The sequence below is a fragment of the Drosophila kikkawai genome, chromosome 2L (assembly GCF_030179895.1).
Source record: "Drosophila kikkawai strain 14028-0561.14 chromosome 2L, DkikHiC1v2, whole genome shotgun sequence".
NCBI classification, from domain to species: domain Eukaryota; kingdom Metazoa; phylum Arthropoda; class Insecta; order Diptera; family Drosophilidae; genus Drosophila; species Drosophila kikkawai.
In genome coordinates, this window is record NC_091728.1 from 29,874,662 (window position 1) to 29,896,943 (window position 22,282).

General features: G+C 36.8%; 2 long non-coding RNA genes across 5 annotated transcripts; both read left to right on the forward strand.

The window, feature by feature from the left end:
- The first annotated feature begins 266 nt into the window (after positions 1–266).
- On the forward strand, positions 267–13,804 carry LOC121502792 (uncharacterized). 3 transcript variants are annotated; one of them, XR_011445573.1, is made up of 9 exons: positions 267–1,261; positions 2,359–2,489; positions 2,556–2,644; positions 3,777–3,933; positions 6,880–8,423; positions 9,710–9,840; positions 9,907–9,995; positions 11,128–11,284; positions 13,481–13,804. It is a non-coding gene; the product is annotated as an uncharacterized lncRNA (long non-coding RNA). The 3 variants fall into 3 exon arrangements; XR_011445576.1 differs by having other exon boundaries at positions 268–1,072; XR_005991076.2 differs by lacking the exons at positions 9,710–9,840; positions 9,907–9,995; positions 11,128–11,284 and having other exon boundaries at positions 274–1,261.
- A 391-nt stretch (positions 13,805–14,195) lies between these two features.
- Positions 14,196–18,117, forward strand: LOC138927916 (uncharacterized). 2 transcript variants are annotated; one of them, XR_011444374.1, is made up of 4 exons: positions 14,196–15,213; positions 16,311–16,441; positions 16,508–16,596; positions 17,729–18,117. It is a non-coding gene; the product is annotated as an uncharacterized lncRNA (long non-coding RNA). The 2 variants fall into 2 exon arrangements; XR_011444375.1 differs by having other exon boundaries at positions 14,199–15,024; positions 17,729–18,114.
- Positions 18,118–22,282: the final 4,165 nt, after the last annotated feature.

Consider the following 22,282-nt stretch of genomic DNA (forward strand, 5'->3'; position numbering starts at 1 on the left):
GTCCCGTCCATGATACAATTATACAAGGTAGTCCCGTCGGCTGCTGAAATCGTTCGGATTTTCAGTGCGTGCTCGCTTGTTGAAGGGAAAGGTTGTGTGCGGACGCATTTTTTTTCGAGTTTTTAACCCTTAGTTGGAAATAACTTTTTGCAAATGTTGCCGACGGCATGTGCACGGCGTGAAATTTTTAATTTAAACTCGTTTTATTGTATAATTATTAATAATAAAATTACAAAAAATATTCCAACTCGTTTTATTACAGAATTATTAAATATAAAATAATATTACAAAATATTCAAACTCGTTTTATTATAGAAAGCGACTTCAACCCCCACCCGAAACCTAAGGGTTAAAACTCACACTCTATTGTCGTCCCACTCGCACTCATTAGTCTGAACTGCTCTCACTCGCACTCATTGTTATAAGTTGTAGTGTACCAGATGTTGCCGACGGGACTACCTTGTATAATTCTATCATGGTCCCGTCGGCAACATCTGGTACACTACAACTTATAACAATGAGTGCGAGTGAGAGCAGTTCAGACTAATGAGTGCGAGTGGGACGACAATAGAGTGTGAGTTTTAACCCTTAGGTTTCGGATGAGGGTTGAAGTCGCTTTCTATAATAAAACGAGTTTGAATATTTTGTAATATTATTTTATATTTAATAATTCTGTAATAAAACGAGTTGGAATATTTTTAGTAATTTTATTTTTAATAATTATACAATAAAACGAGTTTAAATTAAAAATTTCACGCCGTGCACATGCCGTCGGCAACAGTTGCAAAAAGTCATTTCCAACTAAGGGTTAAAAACTCGAAAAAAAATGCGTCCGCACACAACCTTTCCCTTCAACAAGCGAGCACGCACTGAAAATCCGAACGATTTCAGCAGCCGACGGGACTACCTTGTATAATTGTATCATGTCCACACTATTCTGCGTGGTCTCTTCCTCTTCCTGTTTTATTCTTCTGAGAGAGAAGACGTGTTTATCTGATTTTTATTAAATAAAATAAAGTGCAGTGCAACGAAAAGAATTGAAATAAAAGGAAATATTGAACTTGTTTAAAACGTGATTAAAACTATATACTGGATGGGTGCTGAATAAACGGGATTGAGGAGATATTTCTGGATTCATCGCGCAGTTCCTTTTTTAAGAAAACAGAAGCTTCTGAGAACCTCTTTTAATTAATAGTTTCTGTATCTCAACCGCTATCGACACACGTAGGATTTTTTCGATATTTTGATTTTTAGCAAAATGGTGAGTGATTAAATAAAATTTTCAATTTCCAGGAAAAATAAACGTCACAAAATTGTTGATAAAAAAAAGTAAGCAAAAAAAAATCCTACGTGTGTCGATAGCCATAGGTATTTTGGATATACTGTCAAAATTTCAGATCGATCGGTTAAGATTTGTTCGAGTTATGTTTTCGGCCAACTCAAAAAAAGTGGTTTTGAGAAAAACGCGTTTAAAGTTTTAAAATCGTATATATTTACATGAGAGGCATCGCCGCAGAATGGAAAATTTCGACACAGACACATTTGCCGGACTCTATCTTTTGATATGTTATTTTGAAGACCCTAAAGTATTTTTTAAGCAAAAAAAAATTTTTTCGATTTTTAAAAAAAGTTACTCAGATGTCCCCCCATAAGTGAACGATGTAGTTCAATTAATTCGGACAACCTAAACGCATTATTAGTTATTAAACTTAATTCAGAATAAATGAATTAAACGAACACTTCATTATTTGTTTGATACTGTTTAAAAATTACAAGAAGATCTAACGTAAAAAAAAACATATTCCCGTAAAAGATCATTTGCGCCGACCTTTTCAGTGAATCGGTCTTTTGAAAATCGCTCGCATCAGTCCTCGGTAAAAGAGCGGTAGAAGAGCGCGCCTTACGAACAGCTAACGTAAAGCAATAAACAGAAAACCAAAGCAAAGAGAAACGACGTCGGCTGTTAAGAGCGAGAGCACAGATTCATAATTTTTTTCAGTTTTTCGCTCGAGTAGAGCGTAAGGGATTTGATTATCTACTACTATTTTCTGTCAAAATTCAAATAAGTCAAGGCAACATATAGAATGCGAGTAAAAAATCTAAATTTATATTATACATAAAAAGATACATATTTACTCGCATTCTATAGGTTGCCTTGACTTATTTGAATTTTGACAGAAAATAGTAGTAGATAATCAAACCAAAAAAGCGGTTTTATTCGTTTAATAAATCCAATAAAATGTCCTCATGAAAACGCTTTAAACCGAAATTAAAGAATACAATGAACAATAGATTCAATGAATATTTAAAATTAGTTCCATATAAGATTTAATTCTCAGAATTGTTTTTTCATCACAGAAATGTTGAAAATTTTGGGAGTTTCAACTTTGGCGTCGAATTCCAAAGACATGGGCAAGGGTCCACGATTGGGACTATTTTTCAGTAGTGCCGTGATGTATTGAGAGTAGGTCCTACCGAAAATAATAAAGGTAAGTCCAATTATATAGGCCACGTAATTCAAAATGTCGGCAAACATAGGTTTTTTGTATTCTTAGGTATACCGCGGAACCTGTAGGTGATGGAAAATAATTTTGTATGGGACTTTTACTCAGGAGCACCCAAATATCATGGAAAACTTGAAATGGTTCGTGGAAATTTCACAAAGTTTAATTTTGTGTTCCTGTGTAGTTTATGAATGTATCTATCATTTAAAGTAAAAACCATGACCATTGGTTTTATGGTTTTTTTGTAATATTACCTGAAAGTCGACCAATTTACACATTTTTTTTTGTATGATGCAAAAAACGAAGCAAAGTTAAACTTTAAATGCTCATAACTTCTACAAAAAAAATCTTAAAATTGATTATATTGCAGATTCTGAATCCTTGTTAAATTTCCTGTCGAATAAGTATGGCTAAAATCGTTTTTGCGAACATGACTTTTTTGATTTTTGCAACGCTAATTGTTCGAGAGGCGCTACTGTGCGTCGGGTAAATTCTGCGGTCAAAAACTTGTGCTTTTTTAATCGAATTGCTTCATTGAAGATTATGTAATTTTCTCTTAAAAGCTGCTCATTTACATAGATCAGAGCATTAGAGTCGATACCCACGTGCTTTAAGCTCAGTTGCATTTTATTTTCCCGTCGGTACGCTGCAATTATTTTCAGTAGCCCAATCTTTTCTCGCAAGTTATCCAACTTAACAATAATGAACGGGTCGACATTTGTTCTTTGTGTTTTACGGGCCCGGAAAATGTGCCGAACCCGCGGTGGTGCGGTTATGTGTATTGAAAAACACAGAGTGTGAAATAGTGTTTTTAGGTTTTCACCCTCAACATATGGGATTCCACGTATGTGAAGGTCCCGCTCAAGGCGAGATACCCGTTCTCCAGTTTGCTTCACCGCACCCGCAATGGAATCCAGTCTGTCCGAGAGAATACTTAGTATGCGTTTCTCCGTTTCCCTTACGAAGGCAGTTATCTCATCCGTCTGCTCTGGAAGCGCACCTTAAGCAGATCCAGAATCTGAGACGAGGGGGCATCGAAAAGGCGGTCATTTGCGGTTCCAGCGTTGCTGCGAAGGCGTTTGGATGCAGTGGACGTAGACATATTCCCAGTTTCTTTTGTTTTGTTGTTGAGTGTAGCGATTTTGGTGTGTTGGTGTATCGGTTTCGGTGTATTTGTTTTGTGGTGTATTAATCAGTGTATATGTACGAAAATATGTGTGACAAAGCTAACTTTTCACAATTTGTAATTAATATCTTGATTCACTTTTACAGATTGATTTTACCATAGAATACTGAACACGCACGTACTTAAAGTGTTTATAAATGAAACCAAGCAATTTATATTAATTGTTTTGTTTTAATAAGTAAAAACAACTGCGGAGCGAAACAAAGCACAACCGATCGATTCTTCTTTTTGATAGATCAACAGGTAAGCATGTCTCACAACAACTCTCGCTGTTCATACCTAGAAATTCCATACCCACACCCCTCAAACAAGCATGAGAACTCATTCCATCCTTCACCACACGATCTCACAAATTCTCACGCATGACAACAGAAACAAACCGTTACAAGGTATTACACGTTTAGACAAGTTAACAAACTGGGGTGACTTGCACACCTGCTATCCTAATTTAAATAACTTCCCCCTACCTAAACACATTAACACAAGCCGGATACGCACAATAACAAACCCTAAAAAATTCCTACGCATTATGTATAGTCCCTCCCTCCTTCACAAAATCTCACAACTTCCCATGTTTGAACACACACACCTTATCCCCTTAACCCCTCCCAATCAATTTCTCATGCTTAACAACACACAAACATGCACATGCATGCATACAAAAATGAGTTGGAGGATCTTACCCTCAACCCCTTCCCTTTAAAAATTAATTAGTTTTTGATGCTAATTAGGACACCTGCACCCACCGTGCGCAGTCATGCGTGACTAATGACCCCCCCACCCCGTGTGCAATCATGCGTAGCTGTTCTAGGACCCGCATAAAATAACTCCAATGTGCGATACTTTTCGCTTAGGAAGGTGTTTATGTCTTCCCAAGCCGGAATGTCGGATTTCGACGTGAGGGACTGTTCCCATAGGGAAAGTGTAATTTTTGGCAGTTTGCTTGCACACGGGAAGACCAGCAGACAATCCCAGTTGTCAGTCGATATTTGGGAATGTGCTAGCGCTGTCAAACACCCCTGAATCGTGGACTGCAAATCTTTCAGCGCATGATCAGATTCTTGGGAGATTGAACTCAAGTTGAACAGGAGCTTGAGTTGGCTGTTGACAAAAAGTCGTTGTTATTATAAAGGTTTATTAGTGTAAGGAGTCTTAGATGTCTGGCAAAATAGTGCATAAACTACTTGCCCTTTTTTGTAACGCACCTATCACTTGGAGGACTGTGGTTTGGAGGAGTAAAAGATCTTGTGAAGTAAAGATGATTACTAACTTTATTGATTCAAACTTTACGGTATTTTAAACTAACAAATGTGCTTGCGTTTACGAATATTAATGAGAAAGAATAATGTAGGTTGCTAGTATATGCGGAAAATAATATGCTTATGTTTACAAATATTGGTGTGCAAGAATAATGTAGGTTGTAATGGTATATGCGGAATGAGGCTATTGCTCCATTTCACTTCATCGCGTCAGCAGAATCTACATATGCGCTTGACCTGGTAATTTATACTTTATTGTGGCCGCATATGAGATTGCTGCGACTGAGGAATTAGATATGTAATGTTATAAATATGAATATTGTAGCGACTGAACATTCTCCCGGCCGTTAAACGGGTGTTCAACCTTCAGTGATGTCGAACGCAAAACTCCGTGGGGTAGGTTCGGGTGCGGGCTGTTCACTTGTTGTCTGGGGCTTGGGGCTGCATTGTGGTGTTTTCCAATTGATTCGACGATATCTTATACTCAAGATCACGATCAATATTATTGACATTGCTAATGCCACATAGGCGGCTACTTGATGATGGTGTACAGCGCTGATGTGATTTTCATATTTCGTATTCTTTAGTTTGGCCAGTTGCTGTTGTAATTCACCTAGTCGGCGTCGGTTATCTTGGTTGTAGCTTCTCCGACTGGTTTCGATGTCTCTTCTATGTTAATCTTGATGATGTTGCCAAAACGAACACATGCTGCTTTTGTCTCGCTGCGCCTTGTGCTGAATGTACTAGCACTGATTTTTGAGTTGCGCGCCGTGAAACCTGCGGCGAGTAATAGCCTGTTCATTCCATGTGTACTGTAGAGGGAACTCCCTTGCATACAGCCTGCAGTTCAATCTGACTGTGGGTTGCAAACATCCATCTGTTTCGTTGATGTGTTGCTGACCATTTAGCCGTCTCACATTCCTTTTTAGTCTTGTTATTGAACAACTGAAATTCACATCGATTATCTACGCTTAACGTAGCTTGATGATTAATGCATATGTTTTCATCTTTTGGCAATTGTAGACATTGATCAAACTCGTCAGTATTTAGTCCTATGAATTGATCTCTATGGGCAATGACGGTCACAGAAAAAGCGTGAAAAAGTTGTCGATCTTTGCAGTTTAATAACTTTACAATTGTGAATCAAATTAAAACAGTTTAATGTGGAATTAATAAGTCATGGTATGTCAATATATTTGTTATATGTGTTGTGTTGTCCAATATTTCAATGTGTTGTTGCTATGTTTTTATGTCGCAACAAAAAAATGTAGATGTGTGTTTCGTGGAATGAAATTTACAAGTTGACGAGAGTTAACGCAAGGTGGAAGCTGAAACTTAACAACTAATATTATCTGAACACAATATCATAAAGCTCTTTTGCTCCTTTTCGTTCCATTTGGGAATAATTTGATATGTTGCAGTTGCACTTGAGTTTTGCCATTCAACGATGCTTGATGTATGGAATGACAACAACCGGCAACAAGCTCCAATATATACGTTTATAATGGAAAATATTGGCGAAATCGTTTTAAACCATGCTCAGTGCAAATTGATTTAACAAAAACTGAAGTAGTTCTTTGGTTTTCTAAAATCTAGAGCGCTTCAAATAAAAACATCAACAGTGGCTCGCGTCAAATTTAAAAATTGGTGTAATGGAAAAGGACGTGACCCGTGATAAACCTGGTCGAAAATTCTTGACGTATGCTGAGGCAGGGCCAAGACTGAATCGAAAATTAGCATCTGAATTGGCCAAAGAAAACGAAAATTCGGTGCCATTATTGTTGCATGCCGCTTCAGTCTGGGCAAAAAAGCCAAACAAATCGATGATCGTGAAATTTCGCTGAGAAACGAAAATATATAGATATAAAATATCATTTTACAAGGGAACAAATAGAAAAGAATCTAATTGAACTTCTATATATTCCCACAGATAAACAACTAGCGGATATGCTAACAAAACCGATACCAGCGCCACGGTTTTGTGAATTGCGAAACCAAATGAGTTTGATGGATTAATCAAATGTAGGAGAAAAGGATCTCATGGATATGGACTGAACCAAAATAATTTTTTTTAAATTTTTTTATTTTGCTAAGAAATATTGTATAACGTAATTTCTAATTTCAAACTGGTTTGATTGAGGTTTTTCTGGGTTTTCCCTCAATCCAAGCAACGAATGTTGAACCATATTGTAATTTCCCAGAGCCTGCCTTATTGCTCAAGTTTGATTTAATCTTAATATATAAATAACAAACTATTAGTTATGTTTTTGAGGAGGTGTGTTAGAAGACCCCTAATATCGATATATTATTTGAAGAACACACTTGATATCGATATTAGTGTGTCGTGGCAAAAACACAACTAATAGGAGATGTCCACACTCATGATAGAATTATACAAGGTAGTCCCGTCCATGATACAATTATACAAGGTAGTCCCGTCGGCTGCTGAAATCGTTCGGATTTTCAGTGCGTGCTCGCTTGTTGAAGGGAAAGGTTGTGTGCGGACGCATTTTTTTTCGAGTTTTTAACCCTTAGTTGGAAATAACTTTTTGCAAATGTTGCCGACGGCATGTGCACGGCGTGAAATTTTTAATTTAAACTCGTTTTATTGTATAATTATTAAAAATAAAATTACAAAAAATATTCCAACTCGTTTTATTACAGAATTATTAAATATAAAATAATATTACAAAATATTCAAACTCGTTTTATTATAGAAAGCGACTTCAACCCCCACCCGAAACCTAAGGGTTAAAACTCACACTCTATTGTCGTCCCACTCGCACTCATTAGTCTGAACTGCTCTCACTCGCACTCATTGTTATAAGTTGTAGTGTACCAGATGTTGCCGACGGGACTACCTTGTATAATTCTATCATGGTCCCGTCGGCAACATCTGGTACACTACAACTTATAACAATGAGTGCGAGTGAGAGCAGTTCAGACTAATGAGTGCGAGTGGGACGACAATAGAGTGTGAGTTTTAACCCTTAGGTTTCGGATGAGGGTTGAAGTCGCTTTCTATAATAAAACGAGTTTGAATATTTTGTAATATTATTTTATATTTAATAATTCTGTAATAAAACGAGTTGGAATATTTTTAGTAATTTTATTTTTAATAATTATACAATAAAACGAGTTTAAATTAAAAATTTCACGCCGTGCACATGCCGTCGGCAACAGTTGCAAAAAGTCATTTCCAACTAAGGGTTAAAAACTCGAAAAAAAATGCGTCCGCACACAACCTTTCCCTTCAACAAGCGAGCACGCACTGAAAATCCGAACGATTTCAGCAGCCGACGGGACTACCTTGTATAATTGTATCATGTCCACACTATTCTGCGTGGTCTCTTCCTCTTCCTGTTTTATTCTTCTGAGAGAGAAGACGTGTTTATCTGATTTTTATTAAATAAAATAAAGTGCAGTGCAACGAAAAGAATTGAAATAAAAGGAAATATTGAACTTGTTTAAAACGTGATTAAAACTATATACTGGATGGGTGCTGAATAAACGGGATTGAGGAGATATTTCTGGATTCATCGCGCAGTTCCTTTTTTAAGAAAACAGAAGCTTCTGAGAACCTCTTTTAATTAATAGTTTCTGTATCTCAACCGCTATCGACACACGTAGGATTTTTTCGATATTTTGATTTTTAGCAAAATGGTGAGTGATTAAATAAAATTTTCAATTTCCAGGAAAAATAAACGTCACAAAATTGTTGATAAAAAAAAGTAAGCAAAAAAAAATCCTACGTGTGTCGATAGCCATAGGTATTTTGGATATACTGTCAAAATTTCAGATCGATCGGTTAAGATTTGTTCGAGTTATGTTTTCGGCCAACTCAAAAAAAGTGGTTTTGAGAAAAACGCGTTTAAAGTTTTAAAATCGTATATATTTACATGAGAGGCATCGCCGCAGAATGGAAAATTTCGACACAGACACATTTGCCGGACTCTATCTTTTGATATGTTATTTTGAAGACCCTAAAGTATTTTTTAAGCAAAAAAAAATTTTTTCGATTTTTAAAAAAAGTTACTCAGATGTCCCCCCATAAGTGAACGATGTAGTTCAATTAATTCGGACAACCTAAACGCATTATTAGTTATTAAACTTAATTCAGAATAAATGAATTAAACGAACACTTCATTATTTGTTTGATACTGTTTAAAAATTACAAGAAGATCTAACGTAAAAAAAAACATATTCCCGTAAAAGATCATTTGCGCCGACCTTTTCAGTGAATCGGTCTTTTGAAAATCGCTCGCATCAGTCCTCGGTAAAAGAGCGGTAGAAGAGCGCGCCTTACGAACAGCTAACGTAAAGCAATAAACAGAAAACCAAAGCAAAGAGAAACGACGTCGGCTGTTAAGAGCGAGAGCACAGATTCATAATTTTTTTCAGTTTTTCGCTCGAGTAGAGCGTAAGGGATTTGATTATCTACTACTATTTTCTGTCAAAATTCAAATAAGTCAAGGCAACATATAGAATGCGAGTAAAAAATCTAAATTTATATTATACATAAAAAGATACATATTTACTCGCATTCTATAGGTTGCCTTGACTTATTTGAATTTTGACAGAAAATAGTAGTAGATAATCAAACCAAAAAAGCGGTTTTATTCGTTTAATAAATCCAATAAAATGTCCTCATGAAAACGCTTTAAACCGAAATTAAAGAATACAATGAACAATAGATTCAATGAATATTTAAAATTAGTTCCATATAAGATTTAATTCTCAGAATTGTTTTTTCATCACAGAAATGTTGAAAATTTTGGGAGTTTCAACTTTGGCGTCGAATTCCAAAGACATGGGCAAGGGTCCACGATTGGGACTATTTTTCAGTAGTGCCGTGATGTATTGAGAGTAGGTCCTACCGAAAATAATAAAGGTAAGTCCAATTATATAGGCCACGTAATTCAAAATGTCGGCAAACATAGGTTTTTTGTATTCTTAGGTATACCGCGGAACCTGTAGGTGATGGAAAATAATTTTGTATGGGACTTTTACTCAGGAGCACCCAAATATCATGGAAAACTTGAAATGGTTCGTGGAAATTTCACAAAGTTTAATTTTGTGTTCCTGTGTAGTTTATGAATGTATCTATCATTTAAAGTAAAAACCATGACCATTGGTTTTATGGTTTTTTTGTAATATTACCTGAAAGTCGACCAATTTACACATTTTTTTTTGTATGATGCAAAAAACGAAGCAAAGTTAAACTTTAAATGCTCATAACTTCTACAAAAAAAATCTTAAAATTGATTATATTGCAGATTCTGAATCCTTGTTAAATTTCCTGTCGAATAAGTATGGCTAAAATCGTTTTTGCGAACATGACTTTTTTGATTTTTGCAACGCTAATTGTTCGAGAGGCGCTACTGTGCGTCGGGTAAATTCTGCGGTCAAAAACTTGTGCTTTTTTAATCGAATTGCTTCATTGAAGATTATGTAATTTTCTCTTAAAAGCTGCTCATTTACATAGATCAGAGCATTAGAGTCGATACCCACGTGCTTTAAGCTCAGTTGCATTTTATTTTCCCGTCGGTACGCTGCAATTATTTTCAGTAGCCCAATCTTTTCTCGCAAGTTATCCAACTTAACAATAATGAACGGGTCGACATTTGTTCTTTGTGTTTTACGGGCCCGGAAAATGTGCCGAACCCGCGGTGGTGCGGTTATGTGTATTGAAAAACACAGAGTGTGAAATAGTGTTTTTAGGTTTTCACCCTCAACATATGGGATTCCACGTATGTGAAGGTCCCGCTCAAGGCGAGATACCCGTTCTCCAGTTTGCTTCACCGCACCCGCAATGGAATCCAGTCTGTCCGAGAGAATACTTAGTATGCGTTTCTCCGTTTCCCTTACGAAGGCAGTTATCTCATCCGTCTGCTCTGGAAGCGCACCTTAAGCAGATCCAGAATCTGAGACGAGGGGGCATCGAAAAGGCGGTCATTTGCGGTTCCAGCGTTGCTGCGAAGGCGTTTGGATGCAGTGGACGTAGACATATTCCCAGTTTCTTTTGTTTTGTTGTTGAGTGTAGCGATTTTGGTGTGTTGGTGTATCGGTTTCGGTGTATTTGTTTTGTGGTGTATTAATCAGTGTATATGTACGAAAATATGTGTGACAAAGCTAACTTTTCACAATTTGTAATTAATATCTTGATTCACTTTTACAGATTGATTTTACCATAGAATACTGAACACGCACGTACTTAAAGTGTTTATAAATGAAACCAAGCAATTTATATTAATTGTTTTGTTTTAATAAGTAAAAACAACTGCGGAGCGAAACAAAGCACAACCGATCGATTCTTCTTTTTGATAGATCAACAGGTAAGCATGTCTCACAACAACTCTCGCTGTTCATACCTAGAAATTCCATACCCACACCCCTCAAACAAGCATGAGAACTCATTCCATCCTTCACCACACGATCTCACAAATTCTCACGCATGACAACAGAAACAAACCGTTACAAGGTATTACACGTTTAGACAAGTTAACAAACTGGGGTGACTTGCACACCTGCTATCCTAATTTAAATAACTTCCCCCTACCTAAACACATTAACACAAGCCGGATACGCACAATAACAAACCCTAAAAAATTCCTACGCATTATGTATAGTCCCTCCCTCCTTCACAAAATCTCACAACTTCCCATGTTTGAACACACACACCTTATCCCCTTAACCCCTCCCAATCAATTTCTCATGCTTAACAACACACAAACATGCACATGCATGCATACAAAAATGAGTTGGAGGATCTTACCCTCAACCCCTTCCCTTTAAAAATTAATTAGTTTTTGATGCTAATTAGGACACCTGCACCCACCGTGCGCAGTCATGCGTGACTAATGACCCCCCCACCCCGTGTGCAATCATGCGTAGCTGTTCTAGGACCCGCATAAAATAACTCCAATGTGCGATACTTTTCGCTTAGGAAGGTGTTTATGTCTTCCCAAGCCGGAATGTCGGATTTCGACGTGAGGGACTGTTCCCATAGGGAAAGTGTAATTTTTGGCAGTTTGCTTGCACACGGGAAGACCAGCAGACAATCCCAGTTGTCAGTCGATATTTGGGAATGTGCTAGCGCTGTCAAACACCCCTGAATCGTGGACTGCAAATCTTTCAGCGCATGATCAGATTCTTGGGAGATTGAACTCAAGTTGAACAGGAGCTTGAGTTGGCTGTTGACAAAAAGTCGTTGTTATTATAAAGGTTTATTAGTGTAAGGAGTCTTAGATGTCTGGCAAAATAGTGCATAAACTACTTGCCCTTTTTTGTAACGCACCTATCACTTGGAGGACTGTGGTTTGGAGGAGTAAAAGATCTGTAGCAAGAATTTCTAGTTTTAGACTGATTATATCTATTGCTAATCAGTATGATCTTATGGTACACCATATGGACGTTAAAACAGCCTTTTTGAATGGTACACTTAAAGAAGAAATTTATATGAAAATACCGGATGGTCTGGTAAATGAGAAAAATGAAGTTTGTAAATTAAATAAGGCAATATATGGTTTAAAACAAGCTGCAAGGTGCTGGTTCGATAAATTTGAGCTAGTACTGAAAGAAATTGGTTTTGTTAATTCACCAGTAGATCGATGTATATATCTTCTTGATAAAGGAGATATATCTTCAAATATTTATGCTCTATTATATGTAGATGACTTGGTAATATCAACAAAGAATAAAGAAACTATGAAAAATTTTAAATCATATCTAATGAATAAGTTTAGAATGACAGATTTAAATGAAATTAAATTTTTCTTAGGTATAAAAGTAGATAGAACTAAAGATCAAATAAAGTTAAGTCAATCTGCATATATAAAGAATACTATTTTAAAATTTAATATGGAAAATTGCAATCCAGTAAAATGTCCTCTTCCCAATAAGCTTAATCATATGGCCTTAAATTCAGATGAAAAATGCGATGCACCTTGTCGAAATCTAATAGGATGTTTGATGTACATTATGATATGTACAAGACCAGATCTGAGTGCATCAATAAATCTTTTAAGTCGTTACTGTGAAAATAATAGTATAGAGTTGTGGCAATGCCTTAAGAGAATTTTAAGATATCTAAAGGGTACAATAGATTTGAAATTAATTTTTCAAAGAAATAAACATTTTAATAACATTTTGGTAGGGTACGTAGATTCAGATTGGGGAGGCAGTGAGTCAGACAGGAAAAGCACAACTGGGTATATCTTTAAAATGTTTGATTCGAATATGATTTGTTGGAATACGAGAAAACAGAGTTCAGTAGCTGCTTCTTCAACAGAAGCTGAGTATATGGCATTGTTTGAAGCAGTAAGGGAGGCAATTTGGCTAAATTCTTTATTGACTAGCTTAAAACTTAAAATAGAAAATCCAATTAAGATATATGAGGATAATCAAGGTTGTATATGTATTGCCAAAAAACCCTTCATGCCATAAACGAACAAAACATATAGATATAAAATATCATTTTACAAGGGAACAAATAGAAAAGAATCTAATTGAACTTCTATATATTCCCACAGATAAACAACTAGCGGATATGCTAACAAAACCGATACCAGCGCCACGGTTTTGTGAATTGCGAAACCAAATGAGTTTGATGGATTAATCAAATGTAGGAGAAAAGGATCTCATGGATATGGACTGAACCAAAATAATTTTTTTTAAATTTTTTTATTTTGCTAAGAAATATTGTATAACGTAATTTCTAATTTCAAACTGGTTTGATTGAGGTTTTTCTGGGTTTTCCCTCAATCCAAGCAACGAATGTTGAACCATATTGTAATTTCCCAGAGCCTGCCTTATTGCTCAAGTTTGATTTAATCTTAATATATAAATAACAAACTATTAGTTATGTTTTTGAGGAGGTGTGTTAGAAGACCCCTAATATCGATATATTATTTGAAGAACACACTTGATATCGATATTAGTGTGTCGTGGCAAAAACACAACTAATAGGAGATGTCCACACTCATGATAGAATTATACAAGGTAGTCCCGTCCATGATACAATTATACAAGGTAGTCCCGTCGGCTGCTGAAATCGTTCGGATTTTCAGTGCGTGCTCGCTTGTTGAAGGGAAAGGTTGTGTGCGGACGCATTTTTTTTCGAGTTTTTAACCCTTAGTTGGAAATAACTTTTTGCAAATGTTGCCGACGGCATGTGCACGGCGTGAAATTTTTAATTTAAACTCGTTTTATTGTATAATTATTAATAATAAAATTACAAAAAATATTCCAACTCGTTTTATTACAGAATTATTAAATATAAAATAATATTACAAAATATTCAAACTCGTTTTATTATAGAAAGCGACTTCAACCCCCACCCGAAACCTAAGGGTTAAAACTCACACTCTATTGTCGTCCCACTCGCACTCATTAGTCTGAACTGCTCTCACTCGCACTCATTGTTATAAGTTGTAGTGTACCAGATGTTGCCGACGGGACTACCTTGTATAATTCTATCATGGTCCCGTCGGCAACATCTGGTACACTACAACTTATAACAATGAGTGCGAGTGAGAGCAGTTCAGACTAATGAGTGCGAGTGGGACGACAATAGAGTGTGAGTTTTAACCCTTAGGTTTCGGATGAGGGTTGAAGTCGCTTTCTATAATAAAACGAGTTTGAATATTTTGTAATATTATTTTATATTTAATAATTCTGTAATAAAACGAGTTGGAATATTTTTAGTAATTTTATTTTTAATAATTATACAATAAAACGAGTTTAAATTAAAAATTTCACGCCGTGCACATGCCGTCGGCAACAGTTGCAAAAAGTCATTTCCAACTAAGGGTTAAAAACTCGAAAAAAAATGCGTCCGCACACAACCTTTCCCTTCAACAAGCGAGCACGCACTGAAAATCCGAACGATTTCAGCAGCCGACGGGACTACCTTGTATAATTGTATCATGTCCACACTATTCTGCGTGGTCTCTTCCTCTTCCTGTTTTATTCTTCTGAGAGAGAAGACGTGTTTATCTGATTTTTATTAAATAAAATAAAGTGCAGTGCAACGAAAAGAATTGAAATAAAAGGAAATATTGAACTTGTTTAAAACGTGATTAAAACTATATACTGGATGGGTGCTGAATAAACGGGATTGAGGAGATATTTCTGGATTCATCGCGCAGTTCCTTTTTTAAGAAAACAGAAGCTTCTGAGAACCTCTTTTAATTAATAGTTTCTGTATCTCAACCGCTATCGACACACGTAGGATTTTTTCGATATTTTGATTTTTAGCAAAATGGTGAGTGATTAAATAAAATTTTCAATTTCCAGGAAAAATAAACGTCACAAAATTGTTGATAAAAAAAAGTAAGCAAAAAAAAATCCTACGTGTGTCGATAGCCATAGGTATTTTGGATATACTGTCAAAATTTCAGATCGATCGGTTAAGATTTGTTCGAGTTATGTTTTCGGCCAACTCAAAAAAAGTGGTTTTGAGAAAAACGCGTTTAAAGTTTTAAAATCGTATATATTTACATGAGAGGCATCGCCGCAGAATGGAAAATTTCGACACAGACACATTTGCCGGACTCTATCTTTTGATATGTTATTTTGAAGACCCTAAAGTATTTTTTAAGCAAAAAAAAATTTTTTCGATTTTTAAAAAAAGTTACTCAGATGTCCCCCCATAAGTGAACGATGTAGTTCAATTAATTCGGACAACCTAAACGCATTATTAGTTATTAAACTTAATTCAGAATAAATGAATTAAACGAACACTTCATTATTTGTTTGATACTGTTTAAAAATTACAAGAAGATCTAACGTAAAAAAAAACATATTCCCGTAAAAGATCATTTGCGCCGACCTTTTCAGTGAATCGGTCTTTTGAAAATCGCTCGCATCAGTCCTCGGTAAAAGAGCGGTAGAAGAGCGCGCCTTACGAACAGCTAACGTAAAGCAATAAACAGAAAACCAAAGCAAAGAGAAACGACGTCGGCTGTTAAGAGCGAGAGCACAGATTCATAATTTTTTTCAGTTTTTCGCTCGAGTAGAGCGTAAGGGATTTGATTATCTACTACTATTTTCTGTCAAAATTCAAATAAGTCAAGGCAACATATAGAATGCGAGTAAAAAATCTAAATTTATATTATACATAAAAAGATACATATTTACTCGCATTCTATAGGTTGCCTTGACTTATTTGAATTTTGACAGAAAATAGTAGTAGATAATCAAACCAAAAAAGCGGTTTTATTCGTTTAATAAATCCAATAAAATGTCCTCATGAAAACGCTTTAAACCGAAATTAAAGAATACAATGAACAATAGATTCAATGAATATTTAAAATTAGTTCCATATAAGATTTAATTCTCAGAATTGTTTTTTCATCACAGAAATGTTGAAAATTTTGGGAGTTTCAACTTTGGCGTCGAATTCCAAAGACATGGGCAAGGGTCCACGATTGGGACTATTTTTCAGTAGTGCCGTGATGTATTGAGAGTAGGTCCTACCGAAAATAATAAAGGTAAGTCCAATTATATAGGCCACGTAATTCAAAATGTCGGCAAACATAGGTTTTTTGTATTCTTAGGTATACCGCGGAACCTGTAGGTGATGGAAAATAATTTTGTATGGGACTTTTACTCAGGAGCACCCAAATATCATGGAAAACTTGAAATGGTTCGTGGAAATTTCACAAAGTTTAATTTTGTGTTCCTGTGTAGTTTATGAATGTATCTATCATTTAAAGTAAAAACCATGACCATTGGTTTTATGGTTTTTTTGTAATATTACCTGAAAGTCGACCAATTTACACATTTTTTTTTGTATGATGCAAAAAACGAAGCAAAGTTAAACTTTAAATGCTCATAACTTCTACAAAAAAAATCTTAAAATTGATTATATTGCAGATTCTGAATCCTTGTTAAATTTCCTGTCGAATAAGTATGGCTAAAATCGTTTTTGCGAACATGACTTTTTTGATTTTTGCAACGCTAATTGTTCGAGAGGCGCTACTGTGCGTCGGGTAAATTCTGCGGTCAAAAACTTGTGCTTTTTTAATCGAATTGCTTCATTGAAGATTATGTAATTTTCTCTTAAAAGCTGCTCATTTACATAGATCAGAGCATTAGAGTCGATACCCACGTGCTTTAAGCTCAGTTGCATTTTATTTTCCCGTCGGTACGCTGCAATTATTTTCAGTAGCCCAATCTTTTCTCGCAAGTTATCCAACTTAACAATAATGAACGGGTCGACATTTGTTCTTTGTGTTTTACGGGCCCGGAAAATGTGCCGAACCCGCGGTGGTGCGGTTATGTGTATTGAAAAACACAGAGTGTGAAATAGTGTTTTTAGGTTTTCACCCTCAACATATGGGATTCCACGTATGTGAAGGTCCCGCTCAAGGCGAGATACCCGTTCTCCAGTTTGCTTCACCGCACCCGCAATGGAATCCAGTCTGTCCGAGAGAATACTTAGTATGCGTTTCTCCGTTTCCCTTACGAAGGCAGTTATCTCATCCGTCTGCTCTGGAAGCGCACCTTAAGCAGATCCAGAATCTGAGACGAGGGGGCATCGAAAAGGCGGTCATTTGCGGTTCCAGCGTTGCTGCGAAGGCGTTTGGATGCAGTGGACGTAGACATATTCCCAGTTTCTTTTGTTTTGTTGTTGAGTGTAGCGATTTTGGTGTGTTGGTGTATCGGTTTCGGTGTATTTGTTTTGTGGTGTATTAATCAGTGTATATGTACGAAAATATGTGTGACAAAGCTAACTTTTCACAATTTGTAATTAATATCTTGATTCACTTTTACAGATTGATTTTACCATAGAATACTGAACACGCACGTACTTAAAGTGTTTATAAATGAAACCAAGCAATTTATATTAATTGTTTTGTTTTAATAAGTAAAAACAACTGCGGAGCGAAACAAAGCACAACCGATCGATTCTTCTTTTTGATAGATCAACAGGTAAGCATGTCTCACAACAACTCTCGCTGTTCATACCTAGAAATTCCATACCCACACCCCTCAAACAAGCATGAGAACTCATTCCATCCTTCACCACACGATCTCACAAATTCTCACGCATGACAACAGAAACAAACCGTTACAAGGTATTACACGTTTAGACAAGTTAACAAACTGGGGTGACTTGCACACCTGCTATCCTAATTTAAATAACTTCCCCCTACCTAAACACATTAACACAAGCCGGATACGCACAATAACAAACCCTAAAAAATTCCTACGCATTATGTATAGTCCCTCCCTCCTTCACAAAATCTCACAACTTCCCATGTTTGAACACACACACCTTATCCCCTTAACCCCTCCCAATCAATTTCTCATGCTTAACAACACACAAACATGCACATGCATGCATACAAAAATGAGTTGGAGGATCTTACCCTCAACCCCTTCCCTTTAAAAATTAATTAGTTTTTGATGCTAATTAGGACACCTGCACCCACCGTGCGCAGTCATGCGTGACTAATGACCCCCCCACCCCGTGTGCAATCATGCGTAGCTGTTCTAGGACCCGCATAAAATAACTCCAATGTGCGATACTTTTCGCTTAGGAAGGTGTTTATGTCTTCCCAAGCCGGAATGTCGGATTTCGACGTGAGGGACTGTTCCCATAGGGAAAGTGTAATTTTTGGCAGTTTGCTTGCACACGGGAAGACCAGCAGACAATCCCAGTTGTCAGTCGATATTTGGGAATGTGCTAGCGCTGTCAAACACCCCTGAATCGTGGACTGCAAATCTTTCAGCGCATGATCAGATTCTTGGGAGATTGAACTCAAGTTGAACAGGAGCTTGAGTTGGCTGTTGACAAAAAGTCGTTGTTATTATAAAGGTTTATTAGTGTAAGGAGTCTTAGATGTCTGGCAAAATAGTGCATAAACTACTTGCCCTTTTTTGTAACGCACCTATCACTTGGAGGACTGTGGTTTGGAGGAGTAAAAGATCTTGTGAAGTAAAGATGATTACTAACTTTATTGATTCAAACTTTACGGTATTTTAAACTAACAAATGTGCTTGCGTTTACGAATATTAATGAGAAAGAATAATGTAGGTTGCTAGTATATGCGGAAAATAATATGCTTATGTTTACAAATATTGGTGTGCAAGAATAATGTAGGTTGTAATGGTATATGCGGAATGAGGCTATTGCTCCATTTCACTTCATCGCGTCAGCAGAATCTACATATGCGCTTGACCTGGTAATTTATACTTTATTGTGGCCGCATATGAGATTGCTGCGACTGAGGAATTAGATATGTAATGTTATAAATATGAATATTGTAGCGACTGAACATTCTCCCGGCCGTTAAACGGGTGTTCAACCTTCAGTGATGTCGAACGCAAAACTCCGTGGGGTAGGTTCGGGTGCGGGCTGTTCACTTGTTGTCTGGGGCTTGGGGCTGCATTGTGGTGTTTTCCAATTGATTCGACGATATCTTATACTCAAGATCACGATCAATATTATTGACATTGCTAATGCCACATAGGCGGCTACTTGATGATGGTGTACAGCGCTGATGTGATTTTCATATTTCGTATTCTTTAGTTTGGCCAGTTGCTGTTGTAATTCACCTAGTCGGCGTCGGTTATCTTGGTTGTAGCTTCTCCGACTGGTTTCGATGTCTCTTCTATGTTAATCTTGATGATGTTGCCAAAACGAACACATGCTGCTTTTGTCTCGCTGCGCCTTGTGCTGAATGTACTAGCACTGATTTTTGAGTTGCGCGCCGTGAAACCTGCGGCGAGTAATAGCCTGTTCATTCCATGTGTACTGTAGAGGGAACTCCCTTGCATACAGCCTGCAGTTCAATCTGACTGTGGGTTGCAAACATCCATCTGTTTCGTTGATGTGTTGCTGACCATTTAGCCGTCTCACATTCCTTTTTAGTCTTGTTATTGAACAACTGAAATTCACATCGATTATCTACGCTTAACGTAGCTTGATGATTAATGCATATGTTTTCATCTTTTGGCAATTGTAGACATTGATCAAACTCGTCAGTATTTAGTCCTATGAATTGATCTCTATGGGCAATGACGGTCACAGAAAAAGCGTGAAAAAGTTGTCGATCTTTGCAGTTTAATAACTTTACAATTGTGAATCAAATTAAAACAGTTTAATGTGGAATTAATAAGTCATGGTATGTCAATATATTTGTTATATGTGTTGTGTTGTCCAATATTTCAATGTGTTGTTGCTATGTTTTTATGTCGCAACAAAAAAATGTAGATGTGTGTTTCGTGGAATGAAATTTACAAGTTGACGAGAGTTAACGCAAGGTGGAAGCTGAAACTTAACAACTAATATTATCTGAACACAATATCATAAAGCTCTTTTGCTCCTTTTCGTTCCATTTGGGAATAATTTGATATGTTGCAGTTGCACTTGAGTTTTGCCATTCAACGATGCTTGATGTATGGAATGACAACAACCGGCAACAAGCTCCAATATATACGTTTATAATGGAAAATATTGGCGAAATCGTTTTAAACCATGCTCAGTGCAAATTGATTTAACAAAAACTGAAGTAGTTCTTTGGTTTTCTAAAATCTAGAGCGCTTCAAATAAAAACATCAACAGTGGCTCGCGTCAAATTTAAAAATTGGTGTAATGGAAAAGGACGTGACCCGTGATAAACCTGGTCGAAAATTCTTGACGTATGCTGAGGCAGGGCCAAGACTGAATCGAAAATTAGCATCTGAATTGGCCAAAGAAAACGAAAATTCGGTGCCATTATTGTTGCATGCCGCTTCAGTCTGGGCAAAAAAGCCAAACAAATCGATGATCGTGAAATTTCGCTGAGAAACGAAAATATAATATTAACAGAAATGTATAGAACACTAAGCAGAATGCTATTATTAAAACAAGTCCTGATAAGGCCTTAGCCTTTTTTAATAAGAAATGGGCTAAGAAAACCGCAATACATTAACATAAAAGCCATATCTAAGCAGCATGGATGCGATAGCTATCCACCGTATTGTGCGCTTACTCAAATAAAATTAAAATGTAGACCCAAGCGAATTATTTATTCTGAAACAAAGGCAAGAGTATCGCTTTAAGATTTATTAAATCATACTGCTGACCCCATATTGGAAATTCAAGAAGAAGAAATTTGTCAATTACACATTACGCATTGTAAACTAATTGCCAGCTATGGCTTTGATGGGTCAAACGGGCAAAGTGTATATAAACAGCGATTTAATGTAATTAACGTTTATTTGAATTTTACAGGGGTATAGACAAAATTAAATTGTAAAATATGATTGTACAACAATTTAAAATATGTTACGAAATTAGTGAAATTAAAATTATTCTAAGTAGTATAATTGAGAACTATTTTAATTTATTTAAACATATATTGAAAGGGGCGTTACAAAAGGCGTGGTCAAACTATCATAAAAAAATATATATGAAATTCAATTACAATTAAATGTTGAAAGTTTTAATCGTCTGTTTTAAAAATTCTAGGAATCAGACCTCATGCCTAAAAATCAAACACTATTTGCCCAAAGCTTTAAGGGGGCGGAACGGATGGCGTGGTCAAACTGCAAAAAAAAAAACCGAAATTCAGACATAATATTTTAGGCATGTATGCAAAGTTTCAAGCCTATATCTTCAAAATTAGAATTGATGCCAAAAAATCAATTTTTTGCCCATAGTGCAATGCAGCTTCTTCTTACATCGAGCTGAAGCAGCTCGAGATGCGCAAAGCACAGCGTCTGTAGACAGTCTTACACTATCGGCTGTAGCTGGCAGTCCTCATGGCTTCCGCCCAAATCGGCGCGGCATACAGGACAGTCGAGGTCACCACTGTAGCTATTAGTCGTCTGCTATGCTGCTTGTGTCCACGAGTGTTGGCCATCATCCTCGAGATAGCAGCGGTGGCTGCTGCGTACTCCAGGTGCCTCTTAAAATTCAGCCTATGGTCGATCATGACTCCAAGGTACTTGATCGCCGGACTGGACTCGACGTTTGTCGAGCCGACCCGGAAGTTGACCTTCTCTACGGTCTTTCTGCTGCTTATGAGCACTGTGTTGCATTTTCAATCGGAATGGGCTGGAGGACTATCGATAGATCGATAGAGGTAGGATCTTTAGGACCAGGGAATAGGGATTCAAAAGAGCAAACCGGGAATAGGTAACGGGCTTAGGTTAAGGGAATTAAGAGAAAGGGTTTTTACCCTTGGCCTCGGCCGTTGCACCGAAGAAAGAACGGTTACTAGGTCTGAACTCGGGGGACAGGCCGAAGCCTATATAGGGAGGGATAGGCAACATGGAAGCCGGCAGTAGCTACGGAAAGTCGGTGTAAAAGCAGCTAATCTCCTGGGCGGCTAGGAATT